General features: G+C 44.0%; 1 protein-coding gene across 5 annotated transcripts in view; it reads right to left on the minus strand.

Annotated features, from left to right (window-relative positions):
* Window positions 1-26,817, minus strand: part of TASOR2 (transcription activation suppressor family member 2) — a 165,548-nt gene extending 138,731 nt beyond the window's left edge. For 4 of the 5 annotated variants that reach the window (XM_069765340.1, XM_069765339.1, XM_069765337.1 and 1 more), the window contains exons 1-2: window positions 26,695-26,805; window positions 4,528-4,626 (exon numbers count right to left, since the gene is read on the minus strand). The gene's annotated coding sequence lies outside the window, so the exon portion shown is untranslated. Of the gene's footprint in view, window positions 1-4,527; window positions 4,627-26,694 lie in introns of all 5 variants that reach the window. The other variant, XM_069765334.1, reaches the window with a different exon arrangement.
* Window positions 26,818-27,212: the final 395 nt, after the last annotated feature.

Genomic DNA, 27,212 nt, shown 5'->3' on the forward strand with positions numbered 1-27,212 from the left:
CTCAAAATGGTGAACTTTGAGTAGCCCTGCAGAGAAGAGCAGACCTATGGTTTAGAGATAATTTAAGTATGGTATGCTGGAGACAGGATGACACTACTGGTCAGAGGAGGTGCTTGAAGCTGGATGTGACTGTGTTGGGAGTGCGTGATGGGAGAATGCTGAATGGGGGTATGGTGGGAACCCCTGGATCTTGGTATACTGCTTTAGGGTGATGTGTGTGGAAAAGCTTTGGTTACCATTATACCCATAATGGGGGCTTTGGTTGCCACCACTGAAGGGGAGGCAGTAGCTGAGTGGTCTAGATAAAAGGCAGTGAAGCTGACATTTTTCATGTGCCAGCACTATTTTCTTCAGCAGGGATTCATGCTGTAAGGCAATATTGTGCATGTTACGTTGAAAATCCTGACTAGCATACAATGGGAAAGTGCAGCATTTATTCCCCAACCTTACACCTCCCTTTTCAAAAGTTTTTATACAGTTACCTTCCATTTCACACCATACACTCCGCTTATATCACAACTTGCATATATAGAATTGCTTTTAAATATTTTCACAAATGCTTGATATAAGTAATTATCAGCACAACTACTATTTCTAAACATGAAAATGAACTTGACATTTGGGCATAATGAACCATAAAAGCACTTTATTTTTTTTTTTTTTTTTACAAAACCCATTTTCACATTCAAAGCTTCATTTGTACATGAATTGATCACAAATCCCCAATTCACTGCTGTCATTTAAAATGTGGGAGCAATTTGGTTACTAGGGCAAAGAGGCTGCGGAGAATTCCCACAGCGGCTGTACCCATGTCCTTTATGGCATCTGTCTGACAAGGAAGAGAGAAGAGGAGCGCTTGTGAAATGCTGAAGCCATTACGACATCTTTATTTTGCTTCTGGCCGTCGTAGAGTCACTACTATAATTATTGCTTCATGTTTCGCTCTCCATATGCTTTGCATTGGGCTGGGTCAACAGACTCATTCATCAACTTCCTGCCATATTAGTAAAAGTTGCGGTCACGTAACAGGAAGGATACGCACAGAATTGTTTGTTGTAAACTTAGGAAATGAGAATGAATGAAGGTGAAATTTCAAAATTACTAATAAAATTGAGTTTATCCCACCATTATTTTTATTTTTTTTTAACTTTCTGTTGCATTTAGTCAATCTTGTGTTATCCCTCTTGAAAATGTATGAATAAAGTGACCAATGAATATTAGCGCTTTCCTTGTCAGCAGGGTGTCTGTGCAGAGTATGACACTGTAGGACACAGCTGTCAATGTATTCAGACACTGACCAAGGGAATATATACCTATATATAGACTGCTGCGGACAGTGCTGTGAATAGCAGGAATCAGTTTTTGTGATCACTTTATTAAATGGAATCTGTCCTACATTATTACACATGGAGTGTTATGCCTGTACGTGCTGAGATCTAATAAAACCAATACCTTTTTTTTTGTAGTGAATTGATGACCCATTCATAACAAAATCTAAAGTAGAAGCAATTTGCAAATCCGGCTTGAAGTGACCTGGGGGCTATCAGCGCCCTGTGAGGAGCTGTGCAAGTCATGGATATGAGGCTTGAGCTGCAAGCGTCTACAGTTGTAGCAGCCACAGCACTACTGCCATATGGAAAAACGTGCCGATGGGTTCCCTTTCAGAAGCTGGCAGAAGCACTCCCACAAAGATTTGTTTAAATTATAAATCTGTGTGTATGTGCATATAATGTAGTGTATTAATATTCTCACCTACCGCCACCATCTCCGAGATCCAGCGCCGTTCTCCTCAGTGACGTCACTGCTCGTCAGACTCTCCGGCTCCCTCTATCCTATGTGTGAGCCAGAAGTCTCTTTTATAATGCAATCCTATGGAGCCGCGATCTGATGCTTAACACTGTAATAGCCAGTTCCAAGTTACGTAAAGCGCAGCGTGACCTGGACAATCTGCAGAGCGGTGATCTTACTGGGAGGAGCGGAATGGTGCTGGATCCTGGAGAAGGCGGCGGTAGGTTAGTATAGTAACATTCAGAGTACATTAGATGCACGTATGCAAATACCTTCAAGAAAGTGTGTCTTTAAGGCTATGTTCACATGTTGCGTCCTGTCCCTGCGGGTTCTCCCGCAGCGGATTTGATAAATCTGCAGGGCAAACCCGCTGCGGTTATCCCCTGCAGATTTATCGCGGTTTGTCCTGCGGGTTCCGCTGCGGGATTTTACCCCTACTATTGATGCTGCATATGCAGCAATATGCAGCATCAATAGTAATGTTAAAAATAATAAAATCATGATATACTCACCCTCTGACGTCCCGATCTCCTCGGCGCTGCAGGCGGCGGTCCGGTTCCAAAGATGCTGTGCGACCAGGACCTTTGTGACGTCACGGTCATGTGACCGCGACGTCACCGCAGGTCCTGGTCGCATAGCAAACCTGAGACTGGACGGCCGCGTGCAGCGCTGAGACTTCAGATGTGAGTATATCATTTTTTATTTTAATTCTTTTTTTTTTTTACTCAAATATGGTTCCCGGGGCCTGGAGGAGAGTCTCCTCTCCTCCACCCCGGGTGCCACCCGCACATTATCCGCTTACTTCCCGCATGGTGTGCACAGCCCCATGCGGGAAGTAAGCGGATCAATGCATTTCTATGGGTGCAGAATCGCTGCGATTCTGCACAAAGAAGTGACATGCTGCGGGTTGTAAACCGTAGCGTTCCCGCGCGGTTTTTCCCGCAGCATGTGCACAGCGGTTTGCGGTTTCCATAGGGTTTACATGTTACTGTAAACGCTATGGAAACTGCTGCGGACCCGCAGCTGCAAAATCGCCGCGGTTCCACGGTAAAAACCGCAATGTGTGAACATAGCCTAAAGGTACCGTCACACATAACGATATCGTTAACGATATCGTTGCTTTTTGTGACGTGGCAACGATATAGTTAACTAAATCGTTATGCGTGACCGCGACCAACGATCAGGCCCCTGCTGGGAGATCGTTGGTCGCTGGGGAATGATCAGGACTTTATTTCGTCGCTGGATCACCCGCTGACATCGCTAAATCGGTGTGTGACGCCGATTCAGCGATGTCTTCACTGGTAACCAGGGTAAACATCGGGTTACTAAGCGCAGGGCCGCGCTAAGTAACCCGATGTTTACCCTGGTTACCATTGTAAAAGTAAAAAAAAAAAAAAAACACTACATACTTACATTCCTGTCACGTCCCTCAGCGTCAGCGCCGGCCGGCCGTAAAGCAAAGCACAGCGGTGACGTCACCGCTCTGCTTTCCGGCCAGCGCTTACACAGTGCAGGGAAGCTGACGCTGGGGGACGCGACAGGAATGTAAGTATGTAGTGGTTTTTTTTTTTACTTTTATAATGGTAACCAGGGTAAATATTGGGTTACTAAGCGCGGCCCTGCGCTTAGTAACCCGATGTTTACCCTGGTTACGCAAGGACTTCGGCATCGTTGGTCGCTGGAGAGCTGTCTGTGTGACAGCTCTCCAGCGACCACACAACGACTTACCAACGATCACGGCCAGGTCGTATCGCTGGTCGTGATCGTTGGTAAATCGTTAAGTGTAACGGTACCTTAAGGCATTGCTGATGATAAAACTTAAAGCTTATCACAAGTGAAGGGGCTCAGTGAAATAGACAACCATGTATTCTACTTAAATGAGCAAAACACCACACAACATGATAATATCAGAAACCAAGGCGGAGTGGTTGTAAACAGTAGAAATGTACAGACGTTAAATCCAGTATAAAAATATTAAATGGTCTTTTATCACATATCCACTTGTTATTTCCTATCCTGTGGTTAAGTGATCGCTTTTGAACTTGACACAAACCCTTTACTGTAATTAATGTTGTATAACTAGTGTATGAAATGCAAAGTCTGTTTTAGATTAACTTTCATTTCACCGCAGTATAGAGTCAGTGTGCATCGATTCATACCACCTGGTCTATTGGCCACAACAGTGAAATGTGTCTGCTTAACAGGAGCTGCGAGAAACGCCTCTTAAAGGGAACCTGTCAGCAGGATTGTGCTGAGTAACCTACAGACACTGTCAGGTTGGCGCCGTTATACTGATTAAAATGATACCTTGGTTGCTGAAATCCGTCTGAGGGATCAGTGACTGCTCAATTGTAATCAGTATAACGGCACCAACCTGACAATGTCAATCCCGCTGACAGGTTCCCTTTAATTGTAAAACATCTCTTGATGACAGGCTGGCTAATTAGAAAAATAGCTGTGGATGCAGTCAGGTAAGATGTGGTTCTCAGGGCTCCCGTTCATTGGCCTCGGATTACCGATATGGTCAATGAACTAGATTGTGCAAATCAACTCGCATCAACTCTTGTTCGTACTGATCACTGTACGCGAGTCGATGAAGCAGCTGAAGTCTGGTTTATCGACACCACCTTCTTGGCAAACACAACCATTGCTCCTCTACCTGCTGCAGGTCTGACTGATCTGTCATGGGCATTAGCAGAAATTACTGCCCCTGAGATTATTAGTACCAAGACACTTTACCTGTTTTACTTCAAGAACTTGAAGGCATTTGATTTTCTATAGAACTCTCATACTCCACTTCAGGAATCGACAGATTTGCTCAACCCCTTTAAGGAGAACCTGCAACACAAGATGTAATAACTTTGGTTAGGGGCACAGTACGACTTATTGATGCACTTGTCATTTCTTTTAACCAGGGTTGTGAAGTCAGAGTCATGGAGTTGGTGTTTATTTTGGTGGAGTCAGAATAAAATGGACCAACTCAGACTTCTAAAATATAGAATCTATTTTTCATAAGAATTTAGGAAAGTTATGAAATGTCCTATAAATGTCTGCGCTGGTCCTGATCTAAGGATCTTGACTTTTAGTTGACATGAATCTGTGCTGCACTTTATGTACATTGTTAGTAGTGACCAGTGCTGTGGAGTTGGAGTTGTGGAGCCAGAGGTTTGGCTTACCGACTCCACGGCCGAAATTTTAACCATTGAGCTACAGCTGCAGTCCAAAGTAATAATGAGATTTATGCAAATATTAGTGACACAAATAGTCACAGAACAGCCTAAATGTTCATCAAGATCTTTTCCCAACAAATCGGGTACACTGTAGTAAGGAAGAAATGGACTTTATATTTTGCATGATCACTGTTAAAAAAAAAAAAAAAAAAAAAAAAAAGAAAATGTATAAACGGAGGTCCGCGTGTATGACAATGATCAAGCAGGAAACAGGATGTGGCAATCAGAACACAGTACAACCACAAGACTAATGCATTCCTGTTACATTTGGCTAAGATTACATTTCATTTTTTTATCTTATTAATTTTCCATATAAAATTGGACAAAATATTTTTGTTTTATGGCCCATTTAGATGAGCTACACTGTGTACAGAATTATTAGGCGCGTGACAGTAATTCACATATTGTGCCCCCCAAAAATCATGAAAGCTCTTTAGGGGCATTTCAACATTTAAATACTTTTTTTTTAATCTCATCAGGCATCCATTATAAGGGCTCGTTCACACAACTGTATTTTCAGTCCGAGTGCTATCTATGAAAAAAAACAGAGCCCTCAGACCGATGTTCTTGAATGTAGCAGTGCTGATTATTTTTTTTTTCCTACTGATGAATCTGCGTGTGGGGAAAAAAAAAAAAAAAAAGTCAGCATGCACTAGTTTTTTTTCCGTAAATTGAATGAGACGCGCCCATTAAAGTCTAATGGTGGATAAAAAAATTTAAAAAATCAGATGCCATATAGACAGTTGTATTACACTAGTGTAGTGATGATCCCACATAAGCGTACACGGAAGGGTTAGTTTGCGTGCACACTGGTTATATGCATGTGTGTGCACTTATATAATGGACCTGTTATTAAGGTCTTGACTAAATCCAATTTGTAATACCTAGGGAGTCTCGTTTTCCCCAGAGTGCAATCAATATGCAGTTTTTTGTTCACTCCTAGGCACCGCCATAACAAAGCAACAATAAATAAGGTTACATTCACACCTTGCAGATTTGCAGCAGATTTTTCCACAACATAATTTTAACACAATTTCCAAGCATTATATCCACAACGAAGTCAACCCAAATAATTTTTGCTACAAATTTTTAAATCCACACGGCAATTTTGATTCAGAAATTTTTTTTATGAGCTTTGTCAGTGGTTTATTTTTAAGAACAGAAGTAATAGTTCTGCATGTTGGACCTTTTCTCCATTCTTAAAAGCAGACCCTATAACAATCAATGAGGCCTCTCTCAGCAATTTTCGCAATTGATTGAACAGATAACAGAAAAGCAGAATCAGTGAATGACGCGGCCCGTACATTTCCATCACAGGTCGCTACGTTTGTATGTAGTGTGTTCAGGCTATACCGAACCTACACTGGCTGTGTTACATTGCTGGCATCTATCTCTAACAGCAGAGACTGGAGGGAAATAACCACTAAGATGCTGCTGTCAATCACTGACAATGGCCCATTTGCTGACATGCTCACAAATTGGCTCCGATCGTTTCACCCATCTCATGACAGCTCGGGGTTAGCAGAGAGCCTCCGTGGCAGCAATTTAGTTCACCTAAGCTCAACTTCACTGGTGAACTACAATTAAAATATACTGTACACTGCAACGTTTTTATATTCCAGTGAACAGTATAGGGTAAGCGATAAATGATCACAAGTATATAAAAAATAAAATTGAAAAAAAAAAAAAAAAGTTTAGCTTTTTCCCCCCATTTGAAAAATAAAATGTAAAACTAAATATATTATTGTTATGTCCAAAAAAGTCAAATCTATCAAAATATAAAATACACCAAGTTAAACGCAAAAAAAACCTCACAGTAATAAGTGGTCAAAATGAGGATTTTTGGTCAGGAACCATGGGTTATATGCTGCCACCTGGAGGCTGACACTAAGAATACATCTAAGAAAAAAAAAAAAAGCTTCTTCACAACAGAGTACCACTTTAGACATCCAGTTAGTGCAAAAGCAGAAGGAGGAACAAAACCAAGACCCCCCCAAATAAGGGAGGGTGCTGTGTGCGCCAATGAAGGCCTCAAGAATGAGATGTTACAGCGAGTACCAAAAATCCTAATTTTTTGGTGCTTCATTGGGAAACACAAACCATGGGATGTCCTAAAAGCTATCACTGGGGTCAACAAAATAAATAGTATGTCAGAAGGGAGGACAGCAATTCCATGGGTTACCACTTGAGTAACTTTCAGTATCCTTCTAAGACTCGCTCCACTGATGCAAAGGTAAGAGCTCCGCACAGATTTTGACGTAACACTAAGCAGCAGCCCTATGGAGGAGAAGATTATATGCCTGGAGGCGTATGAGCCATCTACCACAAGGGGGAAGTGGACCGAGCCCCAGTAGGAGAGCCCTAGCCTAGACTGTTCTTCAGCAATCGCAGATCGAAACCAACACAGCCCCAGAGGCAGTAAGAACTCGGCAAGAGCAAACCAGGATGACAAACAAGGCATGTGAGACAGGTAGAGCTGCACAATTGGCTAAGGCTATGTGCACACGTTGCGGATTAGGAATTTCTGGTGCGGATTCTGCCTCTCCTGGCAGAAAACGCACCTGCGGATTTGTCGCGTTTTTGCTGCGATTTTCTTGCGGATTTGCTGCGTTTTTTACCTTTGCGGTTTTCTATAATGAAATGGGCATAAAAACGCTGCAGATTCACAAAAAAGTAGTGACATGCTACTTCTTTTAAACCGCAGCGTTTCCGCAGCGGATTTTCCGCAAAGTGTGCACAGCATTTTTTTTTCTCATTGATTTACATTGTAGTGTAAATAAATTGCGGATCTGCAGCATTTCTGCACCTCAATAAAACGCTGCGGATCCGCAGAGAATCCACAACATGTGCACACATACCCCAAGTCAGATTGTGTAAGAGCTGTTCAGTGAGAAGCAAAATACCTAAAGGAAGGAAGGAAAGCAATCTCCTCACACTAGAGAAAAAGGGGGGAGCTGAATGCGAGATCATTGTGTCCCAGAGAAGGAGAAAGAAAAGTAAGAGCCTATCACTTGGATCTTGCCTCAAGAAAAAGATTGCCAAGAATGGAAAAATAAAAAAATAAAAAATCACCCTGCCAGAAAGCCGGAGTTGAGAGACATCTCTGACTGGCACAAATGAGAGGAATGAAGTGCGTCCAAGGCCAGACTGAGGTTTCCCTGATACAGGGGGTCTAATACAGTGGCCCGTCCTGACCTATGGCCTACAAGTCAGGTCTCGCTGGACAAAGACAGTCAAGGTAGGAACCTGGCCCTTGGGAGTCAGCCCTCATCAAAACAGGAGCCCAAAATTAAGAAGGAGGATAACACTGTTGAAGAGCAAAAGAGGCTTTGGAAATGAAATGACAGAAACCTGTCAGCCATACAGAAAAGCAGAGTGTCAGCCGGCCACGTGTACGATTGTTGGGGAGGAGCCACCGACTATTCTTGGTGTCAGCACACAACGCATGGTTCCTGTGTGCTCCAATGAAGAGCCTGAGCAATGCTGTTTGTCCCCTAATAGGACATCAATAAAAAGCAGAGCTCAGCCTGCAAAATCAAGCCCTCAGATCATGGACAATAAAGTGAAGTTACAGGTCTCACAAAACGGAGGCACTTTTTTTTTTTTTTTTTTTAAACAATGTTCTGCATTTAACAACTAATATACCGTATATAAGACTGGTGTTGCTATAATAGTCATATTGTGCTGTCATTTCTACTGCACAATGCATGCTGTAAAAACAAAAGGCTTTTTTTTACCATTTCACCTAACATGGAATTTTTTTCCCAATTTGCAGTACATTATTTGGTACATCACGCATCAGCATTTCTGAGAAAACGTAATATAAAAGGACAGGAACGATGCAACTATGAAGACTAGTCCAAGGGAAAGACCTGACAATCAAGGCAAGTGACGTAGGGAGAAACATACGGTACATGGCTGCAAAAACAGGGCCGGTCTCTAGATTTATGCTGCCTGTGTTCGGGCAGCAGGAATTAAAGTCACCGATTCCGTAAAAACCATTACAAACAGAAGAAAAGCATTCTCAGAATGTACCCACATGGGAAATCATCGGACTGCTACAATCTCCCTCAGCAAACTGCAATTTTGCCAGGAAATGCAGGAGCCATTCATATTCTTCCATTGAAAGGGACCTTTGGCTCACTAAGCAAACACTGAAGCAAGCCGGCAGGTCTACACTGCTGGAGACCGACTGGAGGGGAAGTGATAGAAGGTGAAAACGGTGAACGGTAAGGCTACGTTCACACTCGCGTAGTGCGCCGCTGCGTCGGCAACGCGACGCACCGAAAAACGCGTGCAAACGCACGCAAAAACGCTGCGTTTTTCGACGAAAATCGGACGCAAGAAAAATGCAACTTGTTGCGTTTTCTTGGTCCGACGCTAGCGTCAAAAAAGACGCACGTGTCGGAAAACGCAACAAGCAAAAACGCATGCGTCCCCCATGTTAAACATAGGGGCGCATGACGCGTGCGTCGCCCGACGCTAGCGCGACGCACACTAGCCGAACGCTAGTGTGAACGTAGCCTAAGTACGAGAGTGGGGCAGAGACCTTAGATTAGAAGCACCACTCCAGAGGCTAAATAAAACTAAATCCGCTTTAATATGTAAAGAACATATACATATTAACTAAAACATATAGAGTAACACATATTGCATAATTATTATTTTACCAAACCATGTATCTCTAACGAACTGCCTAGTTAACTACAAGTGTTTGCTTGTTAGGACCTGCTATAAGAGAAAGCGCAGGCATATAAGCAATAGTGAGCAGACACAAACCTGTGAGGCATCTCATCTGCCTATCGGGCCCGGTCCGAGACGCAGGTTCTATTGCCTTGCGGGCCTGTCAGGCAATAGTTAAAGCCGCCAGCCAATTGGAGGCTGACAGCAGACGCCAGCGCGCGGAGAAAGTTGTTTTTTTTTTTTACTGAATGCGGAAAGCCTGGGGCAGGATGGGAGACACAGGGGGGCAGGATCATGGTGCAGGATGGATACGATGGGGACAGATGGGACGGTAGGATTATGGGATAGATGGGGCAGGATCACAGGGACAGATGAGGCAGGATGGGGAGATCACATGGGGGCAGAATGGGAAGACATATGGCTGGAGCCAGGAATGAGATACATGGGGCCAGGATGGGGTATACTATTACATGAGATAATTAAGGGATATTATTACTGCAGTGATGTACAGTACAAACCAAAAGTTTGGACACCACATTGAAAGATTTTTCTGTATTTTCATGACTCTGAAAATTGTCAATTCACACTGAAAGCATCAAAACTATGAATTAACACATGTGGAATTATATACTTAACAAACAAGTGTGAAACAAAGGAAAATATGTCTTATATTCTAGGTTCTTGAAAGTAGCCACCTTTTGCTTTGATGACTGCTTTGCACACTCTTGGCATTCTCTTGATGAGCTTCAAGAGGTAGACACTGGGAATGGTCTTCCAACAATTTGAAGGAGTTCCCAGAGATGCTTAGCACTTGTTGGCCCTTTTGCCTTCACACTGTAGTCCAGCTCATCCCAAACCATCTCGATTGGGTTCAGGTCTGGTGGCTGAAGGCCAGGTCATCTGGCGTAGCACCCCATCACTCTCCTTCTTGGTCAAATAGCCCTTAGGCTGTGTGCACACGTTCAGGATTTTTCGCTTTTTTCGCTATAAAAAAGCGATAAACACGCTTAAAAAAACTCATACATATGCATCCCATCATTTATAATGCATTCTGCAATTTTTGTGCATATGTTGCGTTTTTCTTCACGAAAAAAAACACATCGCGGTAAAAAACGCAGCATGTTCATTAATTTTGCGGGGTTTTTTTTGCGGATTTCCCACTATATTATTGCATTGGGAACCTCAAGGAAAAACGCAAAAAAAACGCGTAAAAAAACACGAGAAAAACGCGCAAAAAAAGCATGCAAGTTTCTTGCAGAAAATGTCCGGTTTTGTTCAGCAAATTTCTGCAAGAAATTCTGATGTGGGCGCATAGCCTTACACAGCCTGGAGGTGTGTTTGGGGTCATTGTTCTGTTGAAAAGCCGGATTACGTACCGGTAATGCTCTTTTAATGAGTCCACGACAGCACCCCACATGAGAGAGAGGGATCCGCCCATAGGAACAGGAAACCTACAGAATAAAAGGAGGCGGTCCCCTCTCCTCCTCAGTTTAGTTACAGAGTATAAAAAGGGGAACCGCAAAAGTGTTAGTATTCATTCTTATTCAGTCACATAAATTTCTTAACTCTATACAACCATTATTTGTGACCTTAAAGGAAAGAGCTGTGCATAATTTAGGGAGGGTAATACATGGGTGCTGTCGTGGACTCATTAAAAGAGCATTACCGGTACGTAATCCGGCTTTTTACCCTTCGCCACGACAGCACCCCACATGAGAGATTTTCAGAGAGTCATTATTTGGGTGGGATTACTGTATTAAGAACAGCTCTACCAAAGGTCAGATCAGAAGACGTGGACAGATCAAGTCTATAATGGTTGTAGAAGGTAGAAGGTGTAGACCAAGTTGCAGCCTTACATATTAAATGGATCGGTACATCTGCTTGTTCCGCCCAGGAGGAAGCCATGGCTCGTGTTGAGTGCGCTTTTATACCCACTGGAGGAATCTCGCCTTTTGACGTATAGGCCAAGCAGATAGCCTCTCTGATCCACCGAGATATGGTAGCTCTCGTGACCCCATGTCCTTTCTTGTGGCCCTGAAAGGAGATAAACAGAGCCCTACTCTCCCTCCATGTCTGACACCTTTCTATATAAGTCAGGATGGCTCTTCTGACATCTAAGGTGTGGAACTTATGATGTTCTGGAGTTACAGGTGAATCAAAAAAGGAAGGGAGAAATATTTCTTGTGACCTGTGGTAGGTGGACGCTACCTTAGGGAGGTATGAGGGGTCTGGTTTCAGGACTATCCGATCATGAAATATCAGTAAGAAAGGTGGGTCTACTGATAGGGCCTGGATGTCACTAACCCGTCTAGCTGAGGTTAGGGCTACTAGTAAGGCTACTTTATATGTTAGGATTTTTAAAGGTATTGAATCTAATGGTTCAAATGGAGAGCTTGTTAAGGCCTCTAATACTAGATTTAAATCCCACGGAGGTAGACGGGGAATATGGACCGGTTTACTACGTTCACAAGATTTTATGAATCTGGAGATCCACCTATTAGCTGCTATATTGCATCCATATAGGGCTCCTAATGCCGAGACCTGAACTCTTAAGGTATTTACAGATAGTCCTAACTCTCGGCCTTTTTGCAAGAACTCTAGGATAGGTGTGAGTGGAACTTGCTTAGTGAACGGTACCGTGTAGAAGTCTAAAAATTTATTCCATACCCTACTATAGATTAGGGTGGTAGATCTTTTCCTGCTCAATAAGAGGGTGTTTACTAGTTCTGTTGAGAACCCTCTGGAACTTAATAGTTGCCTCTCAAATTCCACGCCGTCAAGTGAAGACCTTTCACTTGCGGGTGGAAAAAGGGGCCTTGGTACAGCAGCTCCTTGTCTGATGGGAGGATCCAAGGATCGCATAGGCACATGGTCTGGAGACAAGAGAACCATGGTCTTTTCGGCCAGAATGGTGCAATGAGGATTACTCTTGCCTGTTCCCTCCTGATCTTTCTGATCACTAGAGGAATCAGAGACATTGGAGGAAAGGCATATGCCAGTCTGAACCGCCAAGGATGGTGGAGAGAGTCCAACATATCTGGGTGATCCCTGGTGTTCAGGGAAGCGAACCTTTGTACTTGCCGGTTGTCTCTTGTGGCAAATAGGTCGATTTGTGGTATCCCCCATGCTTCTGTTATCCTTCTGAATATGGATTTGTTTAAGGTCCATTCTCCTTGACGCAACTCGTTTCTGCTGAGGTAGTCTGCCCTGATGTTCTCTACACCTTTGATGTGCAGGGCTGTTAAGGATGTTAGATGAGCCTCTGCCAGCTGAAAGATGTTTGCAGCTATGGTCATCAGACTTCCTGACTTTGTACCACCCTGACGGTTCAAGTATGCCACTGCGGTGGAATTGTCTGAGTAAATTCTTACATTTGTTCCATGAATCTGCGGAAGAAAATGATATAAGGCACATTCTATTGCTTTTAACTCCTTCCAGTTGGAGGAACATATTAATTCTGTCTGATCCCAAGTATTTTGGGCCAGATTGTCTTCCATATGTGCTCCCCACCCAATAGGGCTGGCGTCGGTGGTAATTATTTTAGACGGGTCTATTATACATGGCACACCCCGTGATAGGTGGTCCATGTCTAGCCACCAGGATAGCGATTCTAAGACATTACTGGAAAGAGTTATTCTACTTTCTAAATAACCGTCTTTCCCCTGAGCCGACAATACTTCGTACTGCAATTGACGGGTATGGAATTGTGCCCAAGGTACAGCAGGGATACATGATGATAATGACCCCAGTAAGGACATGGCCTTTCTTAGTGTCATGTAGGGTTTGCGTATTGCGTCTGATACCTTTGATTGTATAGTCAACCTCTTTGACTGAGGAAGAAAGCATTTCTGACTTACGGAGTCTAGCTGGATTCCTAGAAATGTCTGAACGGTTTCTGGATTCAGCCGAGATTTTTCGAAGTTGACGATCCAACCTAACTCCTGTAGGGACGAGATCGTATTAGATAAACGAGTTTTACATTGAAGTGCAGAGCTTCCTACCACTAGAAAGTCATCTAGGTAGGGTATTATCAAGGTATCTCGTTGGCGTAGATGAGCCATCACTTCTAGTATCACCTTAGTGAAGACGCGGGGAGCCATAGAAAGCCCAAATGGCATTGCAACATATTGAAAGTGACGAACCTTTCCCTCCAGGGTGACTGCTACCCTTAGGTACTGCTGATGTTCGGCATGTATGGGAAGATGGTAATAGGCGTCCTTTAAGTCTATTCCGGCCATGACACACCTAGGGAATAAGAGTTTTATGGTAGAACTAATGGATTCCATTTTGAAGGTATGATTACGCAGGAAAGAATTTAATTTTTTAAGATTTATGATGGTTCTAAATGAACCATCTGGTTTATTAATCAGGAATAAAGGGGAGTAGAACCCTTTCCCTTTTTGATCCTGGGGAACTTCAATCAGGACTTTCTTAGATAGAAGAGATAGGATCTCTATTTCTAGAGCCCTCTGTTGGTCCTGACCTTTTGGAGATGTTATTATGAAGGAATCCCAAGGGATTCGATCAAATTCTAATTTAAGGCCGTATTGCACAATGTCCAGAATCCACTGGCTGGATGTTATCTGTCCCCATTGGGGAAGAAAAAATTTTAATCTGCCGCCTACTTCCTGGTTAGCGGTATTTACGTCTCGGATTATGGGACCCGCTAAAAAAGGCACCTTTTTGCTTTGGGTCCTTCGACTCCCATCGCTCTCTTTGTTCAAGCGGCTTGTTCCTAGTAAAGGGGCGTCTCCTGAAGGCTCTCCTGTAGGATGGAAGATACTGGTTAGGGAAGCCTTTCTTCCTTTCACCTGCTTTATTCAGGAGTTCATCCAGCGTCTTCCCAAAAAGGAACTCACCCTGACAGGGAATCGCACAAAGTTTTGCTTTAGCTTGTGCGTCCCCCTTCCAATTCTTTAGCCAGAGTGCACGCCGGGCTGTGTTGACTAGGCCGGCTGACCTGGCTGCAAGACGTAGCGAGTCCACTGAGGCATCAGCTAGGAATGCTACTGCTTCTTTAATTTGAGGCAATTTCAGCAGGATAGATTCCCTCGAAGTTTTGCCTCTAATCTGTTCCTCCAATTGCTCCGTCCATACTAGTAGAGATCTTGCAGTACAGGTACTAGATATGGCGGGCCTGAACGCCCCCGTATTGACTTCCCATGACCTCTTTAGTAAAGCTTCTGCTTTACGGTCCAGCGGGTCTGTTAGGACCCCTGAATCCTCCACTGGTAGGACCGACTGTTTGGTTGTGGAGGCTACCGCAGCATCAACTTTTGGCACCTTTGACCAGGTGTTTAGGTCTTCATCGCTGAAGGGATAGCGCCTTTTAGAGGATGATGGTAAAAACCCTCTATTCTGCTTGTCCCACTCCTTTTTGACAATATCTTTGATGGTTTGTATGACGGGGAAGGACCTACGTTTCTTCTGTCCTAACCCCGCAAACATTATGTCCTGTGCTGATTTCTTTTCTTTCCCATCTGGGCACCCCATCGTGCTCCTGACAGATTTTATTAAATTGTCCACATTACTGTTGGGAAGACAAAGTCCCCCTTCAGTCTCGGATGAGCTCGGCTGAGATCCCTCTTCGTCTGAAGAAATACATACACCCTCTGACTCCGAACTAACCGGAGACCGGGACCTGCTAGGCTGACGGGTACTGGCGCTACTTGTCTGCGCCAAACCCTGCATCTCTTCTCGGATAATAGCTCTGACATCTGAGGGAGTCATGATATTTTCCTGCCGTAGAGTTTGCATGATACACTCTGCACACAGTTTTTTGGCATAATCATCCGGGAGGGGCTGCGTACATAAAGCACACTCTTTATGCTTAGATTTGTGTGTCCTTTTCTTAGTCTAGAGGAAGGATACAGGAGGAACATATATCAGCATATAGGAAGAGACTCTTTCAAAAACTCACCCAGTGAAGCTGACAGGTACCGGTTCTGGAGGCGGAATTCGTTTGGTGGTAGAACTCTTCTCTGGAGGTCGGCCACCACTCTTTGTGCTGCTCCTCGTGCTTCTCTCCCTGCTGGGAGAGCGCTGTTGCACTGCGGGCAGGTGCGCTTCGTCGGCCGGTGAAGCCATTTCACACACACCGGCCCGACGCTAGCGCTGCATTTTTAAACTTGCCGCCCATTCTCCTGCCTCCCCGGACCAACCCGGAAGTGCTCCCGCGACTTCCGGGTTAGACGCGCCGCTCTCACCACCATGCGGCCGCCAGAGGCTATTAAGCCGGCCGCTGCAGCGCGCGCGTCCTCACAGTGCCGGCCGGACCTACGGTGACCGGACCCGGACCGTGGATGTTTGGCCAGACGAGGGGGGAGGCTGCAAGCAGGGGCTCCCCCGCCGCTGCTTCTGGTACCGCAGCCCCTGCCGTTCCCACAGAAACCGGCGCAGGCGGGTGCATGGCCCAGGGATCCTCTTCATCTGTAGGTAAGCCGGGTCCCTGTAGGAACAGGAAACCTAAACTGAGGAGGAGAGGGGACCGCCTCCTTTTATTCTGTAGGTTTCCTGTTCCTATGGGCGGATCCCTCTCTCTCATGTGGGGTGCTGTCGTGGCGAAGGGTAAAAAATAAATGATGGTCCAATTAAACCCAAACCGGATGGAATAGCATGCCGCTGCAAGATGCTGTGGTAGCCATGCTGGTTCAGTATGCCTTCAATTTTGAATAAATCCCCAACAGTGTCACCAGCAAAGCACCCCCACACCATCACACCTCCTCCTCCATGCTTCACGGTGGGAACCAGGCATGTAGAGTCCATCCGTTCACCTTTTCTGTGTCAAACAAAGACACGGTGGTTGGAACCAAAGATCTCAAATTTGGACTCATCAGACCAAAGCACAGATTTCCACTGGTCTAATGTCCATTCCCTGTGTTCTTTAGCCCAAACAAGTCTCTTCTGCTTGTTGCCTGTCCTTAGCAGTGGTTTCCTAGCAGCTATTTTACCATGAAGGCCTGCTGCACAAAGTCTCCTCTTAACAGTTGTTGTAGAGATGTAACATACATAGTAACATATAGTAACATAGTTAGTAAGGCCGAAAAAAGACATTTGTCCATCCAGTTCAGCCTATATTCCATCATAATAAATCCCCAGATCTACGTCCTTCTACAGAACCTAATAATTGTATGATACAATATTGTTCTGCTCCAGGAAGACATCCAGGCCTCTCTTGAACCCCTCGACTGAGTTCGCCATCACCACCTCCTCAGGCAAGCAATTCCAGATTCTCACTGCCCTAACAGTAAAGAATCCTCTTCTATGTTGGTGGAAAAACCTTCTCTCCTCCAGACGCAAAGAATGTCCCCTTGTGCCCGTCACCTTCATTGGTATAAACAAATCCTCAGCGAGATATTTGTATTGTCCCCTTATATACTTATACATGGTTATTAGATCGCCCCTCAGTCGTCTTTTTTCTAGACTAAATAATCCTAATTTCGCTAATCTGGGTATTGTAGTTCTCCCATCCCCTTTATTAATTTGGTTGCCCTCCTTTGTACTCTCTCTAGTTCCATTATATCCTTCCTGAGCACCGGTGCCCAAAACTGGACACAGTACTCCATGTGCGGTCTAACTAGGGATTTGTACAGAGGCAGTATAATGCTCTCCTCATGTGCATCCAGACCTCTTTTAATGCACCCCATGATCCTGTTTGCCTTGGCAGCTGCTGCCTGGCACTGGCTGCTCCAGGTAAGTTTATCATTAACTAGGATCCCCAAGTCCTTCTCCCGGTCAGATTTACCCAGTGGTTTCCCGTTCAGTGTGTAATGGTGATATTGATTCCTTCTTCCCATGTGTATAACCTTACATTTATCATTGTTAAACCTCATCTGCCACCTTTCAGCCCAAGTTTCCAACTTATCCAGATCCATCTGTAGCAGAATACTATCTTCTCTTGTATTAACTGCTTTACATAGTTTTGTATCATCTGCAAATATCGATATTTTACTGTGTAAACCTTCTACCAGATCACTAATGAATATGTTGAAGAGAACAGGTCCCAATACCGACCCGTGCGGTACCCCACTGGTCACAGCGACCCAGTTAGAGACTATACCATTTATAACCACCCTCTGCTTTCTATCAGTAAGCCAGTTACTAACCCATTTACACACATTTTCCCCCAGACCAAGCATTCTCATTTTGTGTACCAACCTCTTGTGCGGCACGGTATCAAACGCTTTGGAAAAATCGAGATATACCACGTCCAATGACTCACCGTGGTCCAGCCTATAGCTTACCTCTTCATAAAAACTGATTAGATTGGTTTGACAGGAGCGATTTCTCATAAACCCATGCTGATATGGAGTTAAACAGTTATTCTCATTGAGATAATCCACAATAACATCCCTCAAAAACCCTTCAAATATTTTACCAACAATAGAGGTTAGACTTACTGGCCTATAATTTCCAGGTTCACTTTTAGAGCCCTTTTTGAATATTGGCACCACATTTGCTATGCGCCAGTCCTGCGGAACAGACCCCGTCGCTATAGAATCCCTAAAAATAAGAAATAATGGTTTATCTATTACATTACTTAGTTCTCTTAGTACTCGTGGGTGTATGCCATCCGGACCCCGAGATTTATCTATTTTAATCTTATTTAGCCGGTTTCCCACCTCTTATTGGGTTAGATTGGTGACCCTTAATATAGGGTTTTCATTGTTTCTTGTTATTTCACCTAGCATTTCATTTTCCACCGTGGAGAAGAAGGGTTTTTAATATGTTAGCTTTTTCCTCGTCATCTACAACCATTCTTTCCTCACTATTTTTTAAGGGGCCTACATTTTCAGTTTTTATTCTTTTACTATTGATATAGTTGAAGAACAGTTTGGGATTAGTTTTACTCTCCTTAGCAATGTGCTTCTCTGTTTCCTTTTTGGCAGCTTTAATTAGTTTTTTAGATAAAGTATTTTTCTCCCTATAGTTTTTTAGAGCTTCAATGGTGCCATCCTGCTTTAGTAGTGCAAATGCTTTCTTTTTACTGTTAATTTAGGAATACATTTTTTAAAAAAATGGCGTGGGGTCCTTATTTTTAATAACCAGCTAAGGGAAAGCAGACTGTTAATTGCCTGTCTTACTTCTTTGTTTAGCCACATTGGGTTTTTTTCTATTTCTAGTCCTTTTATTCCCACAAGGTATAAACCGCTTACAGTGCCTATTTAGGATGTTCTTAAACATTTTCCATTTATTATCTGTATTCTTATTTCTGAGGATATTGTCCCAGTCTGCTGTTAGAACTCTGTGTGGCATTGACCTGGTCTCTAATCTGAGCTGCTGTTATCCTGTGATTTCTGAGGCTGGTGACTCGGATAAACTTATCCTCAGAAGCAGAGGTGACTCTTGGTCTTCCTTTCCTGGGGCGGTCCTCATGTGAGCCAGTTTCTTTGTAGCGCTTGATGGTTTTTGCCACTGCACTTGGGGACATTTTCAAAGTTTTCCCAATTTTTCGGACTGACTGACCTTCATTTCTTAAAGTAATGATGGCCACTCGTTTTTCTTTACTTAGCTGCTTTTTTTCTTGCCATAATACAAGTTCTAACAGTCTATTCAGTAGGACTATCAGCTGTGCATCCACCAGACTTCTGCACAACACAACTGATGGTCCCAACCCCATTTATAAGGCAAGAAATCCCACTTATTAAACCTGACAGGGCACACCTGTGAAGTGAAAACCATTTCCGGTGACTACCTATTGAAGCTCATCAAGAGAATGCCAATAGTGTGCAAAGCAGTCATCAAAGCAAAAGGTGGCTACTTTCAAGAACATAGAAAAGACATTTTCAGTTGTTTCACACTTTTTCGTTAAGTATATAATTCTACATATGTTAATTCATAGTTTTGATGCCTTCAGTGTGTCTGTACAATTTTCATAGTCATGAAAATACAGACAAATTTAATGAGAGGGTGTGTCCAAACTTTTGGTCTGTACTGTATTTATTTTATTTTTTTAGTATACTGTTTTAAATGGGGGGGGGGGTCCTGTTACAGTGCAGAGAAACACTAAGTAAAATTAAGTAATGTGTTCTGCAAGCGTTGCTCTAGATATGTTATTTCCTGCAGAGACGACTCCAGGCTGGAAGACGTGATGGCGGTCTGTGCTGGATTAAGATGAAAAGCGAAGCTGAAGGACTTCACCTAGAGACGTCACTGGTGAGTCAGTGTGTTACCTGTACACTGACACTATACACCAGTGGTGTCAAACTGCATTCCTCGAGGGCCTCAGACCATGCGTGTTTTCAAGATTTCCTTAGCTTTGCACAAGGTGCTGTAATCATTATGTGTGTAGGTGATTAAATTATCACCTGTGCAGTACAAGGAAATCCTGAAAACATGACCTGTTTGCAGCCCTCGAGGAATGCAGTTTGACACCCCTGCTATACACTGTATCAGAGTTACCCAACTCCGGTCCTCAAGAGCCACCAACAGGTCATGTTTTCAGGATTTCCTTAGGGTATGTGTCCACGTGCAGGAAACGCTGCATGTTTGACGCTGCATAGAGACGCAGCGTCAAACACGCAGCGTCCAGATGTTACAGAATAGTGGAGGGGATTGAATGAAATCCCGTCTCCACTATGCGTGGTAACACGCACTCGGCGGCCCTGCGACTCTGGACATGCTGCGCGTCTTTTCAGATCGCAGCATGTCCGTATATCTTGCGGCGACGCTGCGTCGCCGCAAGATATAGCACAGGGCCCTATGGTGGGGAGCGATGATCCCGGATGTGTGCCATGAACACATCCGGCATCATCGCGTCCCAGAAAGGGGGCGGGGCTTACCGCAGAGCAGGTTTGCCGCTCCGACGATACCGCCGGCCATCCTGAAGGTGGACACGCAGCCTTAGTATTGCACAGGTGATAATTGCATCACTTGGACAGGCAAGCATTCAATCACCTGTGCAATACTAAGGAAATCCTGAAAACATGACCTGTTGGTGGCTCTTGAGGACCAGAGTTGGGGAACACTGCACTGTATACTATATCCAGCGGTCCTGTGTACAGTGTCACCAGTGATCACTGTATTACCTGTACACAGACACTACATACTTAGTACAGATCTCCTGTGTATAATGGCACTTTTGGTGATCGTATTGTGTTTTGTTTTTTTTTATTCATGATGAGTATTGTAGTAAAAAAGTAGAAAGAACGCAATAGCACTCACCAATCAGCGGTAATTCAAACGTCCTTTATTGGAGCATATAGCAAAACATCTTCGCGGTTCAAGGGGGGAGGGGGGAGTGAGAGAGGGAGTGCCTGGACACTTTGTTTCACGCAAGCACCGCCTTTAATCTGACCGGACTACCTCTTGTTGGGAAACTCTCCACATCGAGTTATTAATCTCTGGAAAGTCGAGCTGTGCCGCTTACCTTTTTTCTTTTCTTGGTTTGGACATGAGTATTGTAGTATTCAGTCACTATGTGGTGGTAATATGTTATCCAGCCATGATGTAGTGGTATTTGTCTCTTGTATGTGCTATTATTCAGTCACTGTGGTGGTAATATGTGGTCTGGTCATGGTGTGGCGGTATTTGTTCCCCGTATGTGTTATTATTGGTCACCATGTGGTGGTGGTAATATGTGATCTTGACATGGTGCGGTGGTATTTGTTCCTTGTATGTGCTATTCTTCGGTCACTGTGGTGGAAATGCGTGATCTGGACATGGTGTGGCAGTATTTGTTCCTTGTATGTGGTATTATAGGTCACTGTGGTGGTGGTAGTATGGTGTCTGGTCATGGTGTGGTGGTATTTGTCCCTTTAGATGTAATATTATTGGTCATTTTAAAAATTAAAAAAATAAATAAAAATATTCCTAAATTGTATTGCATATTTTAACAAATGTTTAATAGGATAGAATAGAGCTCAGCCAAAAAAGTCTGCCTTGTTGTGGTGGCAAATTAGAAAAATCTTTTGGCCAAAACAAAAGCTGCTGGCTATATGTGTGATCTGGTGATGGGAACGGTTAATGTGTGACTGGTGAGAAGTGGAGTTTTTCCAAGAGAGAGCGGTGGGACTGAACAGTTCCAGGGGTGGAGGCGGGGCTGGGGTGGTGCCTGGGCAGAGTCTCAAGGGGTCTCCGAAAATTTTGCCAGTATGGGGCCCCGAAATTCCTAGTGGCAGCCCTGGCTATGTCCTCCTTTAGTAGATTATTTAATGATTGATAAATAACGGTATTCTATATTTAGCAAAATTTAATTTACTTATGGGATGTGTGTAAAGAACAAATTTTGTCCCATTTGCGGTTTAATGGGACATATTGATGGATTAATCACGTTTGTGTTCTTCTCATCTATTATCTAGACGGGGAAAGTTTGTTGTAACAATTTTCTAAAACACACATATATGATAAGTATTTATCTTTAGGCCAAGTTCATACTAGGCGGTTTTGCCGTGTTTTTTATGCAAATCTTCAGCTGCATTTTATAGTATCAGCAACGTCTATGAGATCTCAGAAATCTCATGCACACAGCTTATTTTTTTTATAAGGATTTTGTGCTTTGAATGTTTTTTTTTGCACAATGGAGCATGTAATTTCTTTCAGCGCTTTTCATCCATTGAAATGAATGGGTGGTTGAAAAAAAAAAAACGCACCAAAAACGCACGTATCAGGTTTTGCTGCGTTTTTTGTGCCAAAACCTGATTCTACAGAATAGGACTTTTTTCCAACACTAAACTTTATCAGCATGCCGAAAACAAAGGAAAACATGATTTTTTTTCTTCAGCTTCTTTCCTGCCAAGAGATCAGGTTTTGCTGCAGAAAAAAAAATGTGTTTTTTTTTTGTAGAGTACAATAAATTGATCTAATGTCAAAACAATCTGGGCAATATGTGATCTTGTTGTTCAGAGCAACCAGTATACTTTAGGTGTGGAATTTGATGTTTACAAGCAATAGTGCATATCTTCAATATTTAAAAAATAAATATCCTTTTACATTTGTTTATTAATACCTTGATTTACATTGTATATTCATATGCAATTCAACGTAATAAACATGGTTTACAAAAAAATAAATATCTTTTTGGCAGTTTGGCCAACCCATCCTAGGATTATATTGAGCCTTGTGTTATTGAGGACAATGACACTTTTTCTCTGAGGGGTTCACCGTGCAATAAATACAGACGCATAAGGTACATAAACCATAAAATAAAATCCTAATACTGGACTCCAAACATTAGGTGGCTTCTGAACTAAAATATATACTGTACACAACACTTATAAAATACCAAATATTTGATTAAATACATATTTTAATAAGAATTAGTAAAGCTGCCATCTTTCTCAGAAATCCAGACATTCCCCAGTGATTCGGTAGCTACTCGGTGCTGCACCTGACAACCCTCCCAGGTTTACGGCAGGGAGAGGCTGGCTATATATAAGGTGTGCCTGGACAGGCTCAGGCAGCTTAGATGAAAAAAAAAACAGCCTCTAAAATTGCAGTAAATGTAAACGATCAGGGGCAAAAACTGAGGAGATGCTTCAATTGAGGAATTACTTGACACTGTTATTTGTAAGCCTGCAGTAGGTAAGGGCATGAAGAAAACCCCTGTCCTTATGCCCGATTAGGAAAAAGGAGCATTAGAGAGCTAAGGAACCCCCTCTGTGATTCAGAACGGAGTGTCCCTCTGCATGTAGTCCCCAATCAGACGGATGACTTGCAAAACTACACGAGCAGCAGCTTCCCTTCAGACGTTTGCTGTGAATGCCAAAGACGAGACCTGGGACAATCGTATCCGGCCTGCACTTCACTGGGGTCTTTTCGAGTATGACAACCAATTCATACTAAAGCGCCCACCTTGAGAGATAGATTTTTTTTTTTCATTCTTATGGAGTTTCAAATCAAAACGGAATTTGGATGCTTGTACCATTGAGGTCATTGTCATTATAATTATTAGTGACGAGCAAGCATGCTCGTGTGCTAATAAAGTGTCTCGGGCGTGTTCAAGTGTTATGTTGGAGTCCCTGGGGCAAATCGACAGCCGCAACACATGCAGGGATTACCTGTGTGTTAGGCAATCCCTGCAAGTGTTGCGGCTGTCGAACACATACTCTATTAACACACGAGCGGATAATGCCGTATCCGAGCACAGTCGCTCATCTACTATATAATTGTCTACGGGTCACTTTCGTCTGTCTGTCCTTCTGTCACGGTTATGCATTTGCTGATTGGTCGCGGCAGCCATGACAGGCAGCTGGCGAGACCAATCAGCGACGGGCACAGTCGGGAAGAAAATGGCCGCTCCTTACTCCCCGCAGTCAGTGCCTGTCACCCACATACTCCCCTCCGGTCACCGCTAACACAGGGTTAATGCCGGCGGTAACAGACCGCGTTATGCCGCGGGTAACGCACTCCGTTACCGCCGCTATTAACCCTGTGTGTCCCCAACTTTTTACTATTGATGCTACCTATGCGGCATCAATAGTAAAAAATGTAATGTTAAAAATAATAAAAAAAAAAAAAAAAAACCTGCTATACTCACCCTCTGTAGTCCGCTGAGCCGCTCGCGCCGGCGGCCATCTTCCGTTGCAGGTTCCGGTGGCAAAGATAGTATAGAAGGACCTGCCATGACGTCACGGTCATGTGACCGCGACGTCATCACAAGCCCTGCGCTAGAAAGACCTCCCATGACGTCACGGTCATGTGACCGCAGCGTCATCACAGGTCCTGCGCTCATACCAACTCTGGGACCGGAAGCTGCCGTGGACTACAAGGGGCCCTAGGAAAGGTGAGTATATGTTTATTTTTTATTTTTAAACTGTGACAAACCTGGCTGGGCAATATACTACGTGGCTGGGCAATATACTACGTGGCTCTGTGCTCTATACTACGTGGCTGGGCAATATACTACGTGGCTGGGCAATATACTACGTGGCTGGGCAATATACTACGTGGACGGGCAATATACTACGTGGACGGGCAATATACTACGTGGACGGGCAATATACTACGTGGCTCTGTGCTGAAGACTACGTGGACGGGCAATATACTACGTAGACGGGCAATATACTACGTGGACATGCATATTTTAGAATCGGGCCACCATCTAGTTACTCATAATTATGAAGATGGAGTCAGTTTTTTCCTACATGCAGCTTGCACCAAAACCTAGTCAACTGCATCTTGGAGCTCGACTCATGTTGGAGTATATGGGCAGAAAATGTTCTCCGACAGAGCACATATTGACTCCATCCATTAATGTCTCATTTTTCAGCTGCAATCCTTGACAAAACCACTGACAAGTAAATAAAACGTAGTTTACGTAGCCTTAAAGTGAATCTGTCACCAGATTTTTGCTACCTCATCTGATAGCAGAGTAATGTAGGGGCAGAGACCCTGATTCCAGCGATATATCACTTAGTTTACGGAGTGCAATTGTGATACGAATAGTTTTCTCTGCTGCTGATGTAGCAGAGCTCAGAAAGCTGGCCCTGCCCACACTTCTGAATAGCAGCTTTTTTTGTGTACACTGCATATTGACAGAGAGCAGGTGATGAGTGGTGGGGCGGAGTGAGACCTGGAGGCATGTGGGCAGCTACACTGGCAGCGATAAAACACTAATTGTATTGAACCAACAGCACATAGCCTAATAAGTGTCATATTGCTGAAATCAGGGTGTTAGCCCTCACCTCATGCTGCCATCAGATTTAACAGCAAAAACTACAGACAGATTCCCTATAAAAGCTGTGCTCACCATTAAGGTATTATATAATTACTTACATGTATTTGTGGCTAGAAAGCATTTTTGCTAAGTTTTTCTTTTAGCCTCAGTGTGTCACAGCAAATAGCTGCAAAATAAGCACATCACGAAGATGCCCGAGAGCTAGCAGATTGCAGGGATTGTAACCCTGATCTCTCTTCTCTTGAACCATCTTCTCAGCTGATTTATGGCCCAATCAATGCAGATCAGGTCATAAACCGACTGCCAGGAGAAGAGAGATAATAGTTGTAAACTAGAACCATCAGATCTCACTGACTTAACTCATTCTGCAGTCTGCTAGGTACTGTGATATATAGAGGATGTAGAAGTCGCCGTGTTACGTTTCTTATGAAACCCAAGTGGAAATAGATTTTTTTTTTCAGCTAAAAATTAACAAGACAAAAACAAAAGGCCCCGATTCATTAAGATTGGTATTTTGCACGCCAGCTTTGGTGGTGTGCTCTGCACTAAGATGCGCCAAATTCATGAAGAGGTGTGTGCCCTTTGTTGAATTTGGCGCATCTTTCAGCTGTCGTGCACTGACAAATGTGATCCGTTAGGGGCTGGCGTGAATAAATTCTGAATATGTTGGGTGGGCTTGGTCACGCCCCATCTAAGCTCCACCCACTTTACAAAAAGTTGGCTGGGAATCGCATGAAAACGCCAATGCAGCATTAAAAAAAAAAATGCTTAGTGAATCCGTGGCCTAAATGTCTGGATCTATATAATTATATCATTACAACTATTTTCATCCTCTAATCTTTACAAATCGGCCAAACCTAACACTAGTCCAACAAGGGCGGAGGGATCAGCATTCGCTGTTACACAGGATACGGATGGCGGACCCCGACAAGCAGATCCCACCTCTATGCTCACTTTATAGAACTTACTGGCTGTGGTAGTAAAGCACACCGGTGACATCACACAGTGACATCACTACTCCACTCTTCACACTATGCGACTTTTTGCTGTCCTTTTGCGTCTTTTAGGAATTGCTCAACGGCTGCGTGCTAACTAGTTGTATTGTTTTGGGCGGACTGCCAGGAAAAGAGAGAGGGCTGCAAAAGGGAAGCCGGCCACAACCGTCAGCAGGATTACACAACGACGACGACGAGGGCAGCATGTGCGCCGCACACCGACACTGCACCGTCTGCCCCCTACAGAACCGTGTGCCCCCTACAGCGCCGCTACCGAGTCTAGGAAAGTCCGTGGTCAGAAGAGCAGAGAACTCGGCGTCAGGACCGAACACCGATATCACCGACACGTATACAGAGGGGTGGCGCACGGGCCAGCGCTTACCGTCGGGGCACTTCTGCCAGCTTCTCTGTACACCACAACCTCCCGCAGTCGGAAAATGTCTGACGCTACACAAGCACACCGTCCTCCGAGGGGGCACTGACCTCAGGAAGTGATTCCTACACTAAGAAAAAAAAAGAAGAGAAAGTGAAAGCTCACCCGGAAGTAGAGGGCCGCGCCGTCCTTCCTGTCTGCTGCCTCCACAGTAGCTCTTTAGTTCCGCTGTGCGCCGCGCTGCCGTGTGCTCTGGTCAGCGCCATATTACTCCGCTGCTCATACACGCGCCATTATACCCCGCCACAGACAGAGCGGGCTGGAGGGGCCTGTGCTCAGAAGGGCGATATGTAATCAGGCAGATGAAGGCACAAAGGAGGAATATGTATAAACACATTTAGCGCAAACAATGAACATTCCCTATCTACAGGCGCATCTCACAAAATTAGAATATCACTAAAAAGTTAATTTATTTCAGTTTTTCAATGCAAAAAGTGAAACTCATATATAGAGTCATTACAAACGTT

The sequence above is a fragment of the Ranitomeya imitator genome, chromosome 4, assembly GCF_032444005.1.
Source record: "Ranitomeya imitator isolate aRanImi1 chromosome 4, aRanImi1.pri, whole genome shotgun sequence".
Lineage (NCBI taxonomy): Eukaryota > Metazoa > Chordata > Amphibia > Anura > Dendrobatidae > Ranitomeya > Ranitomeya imitator.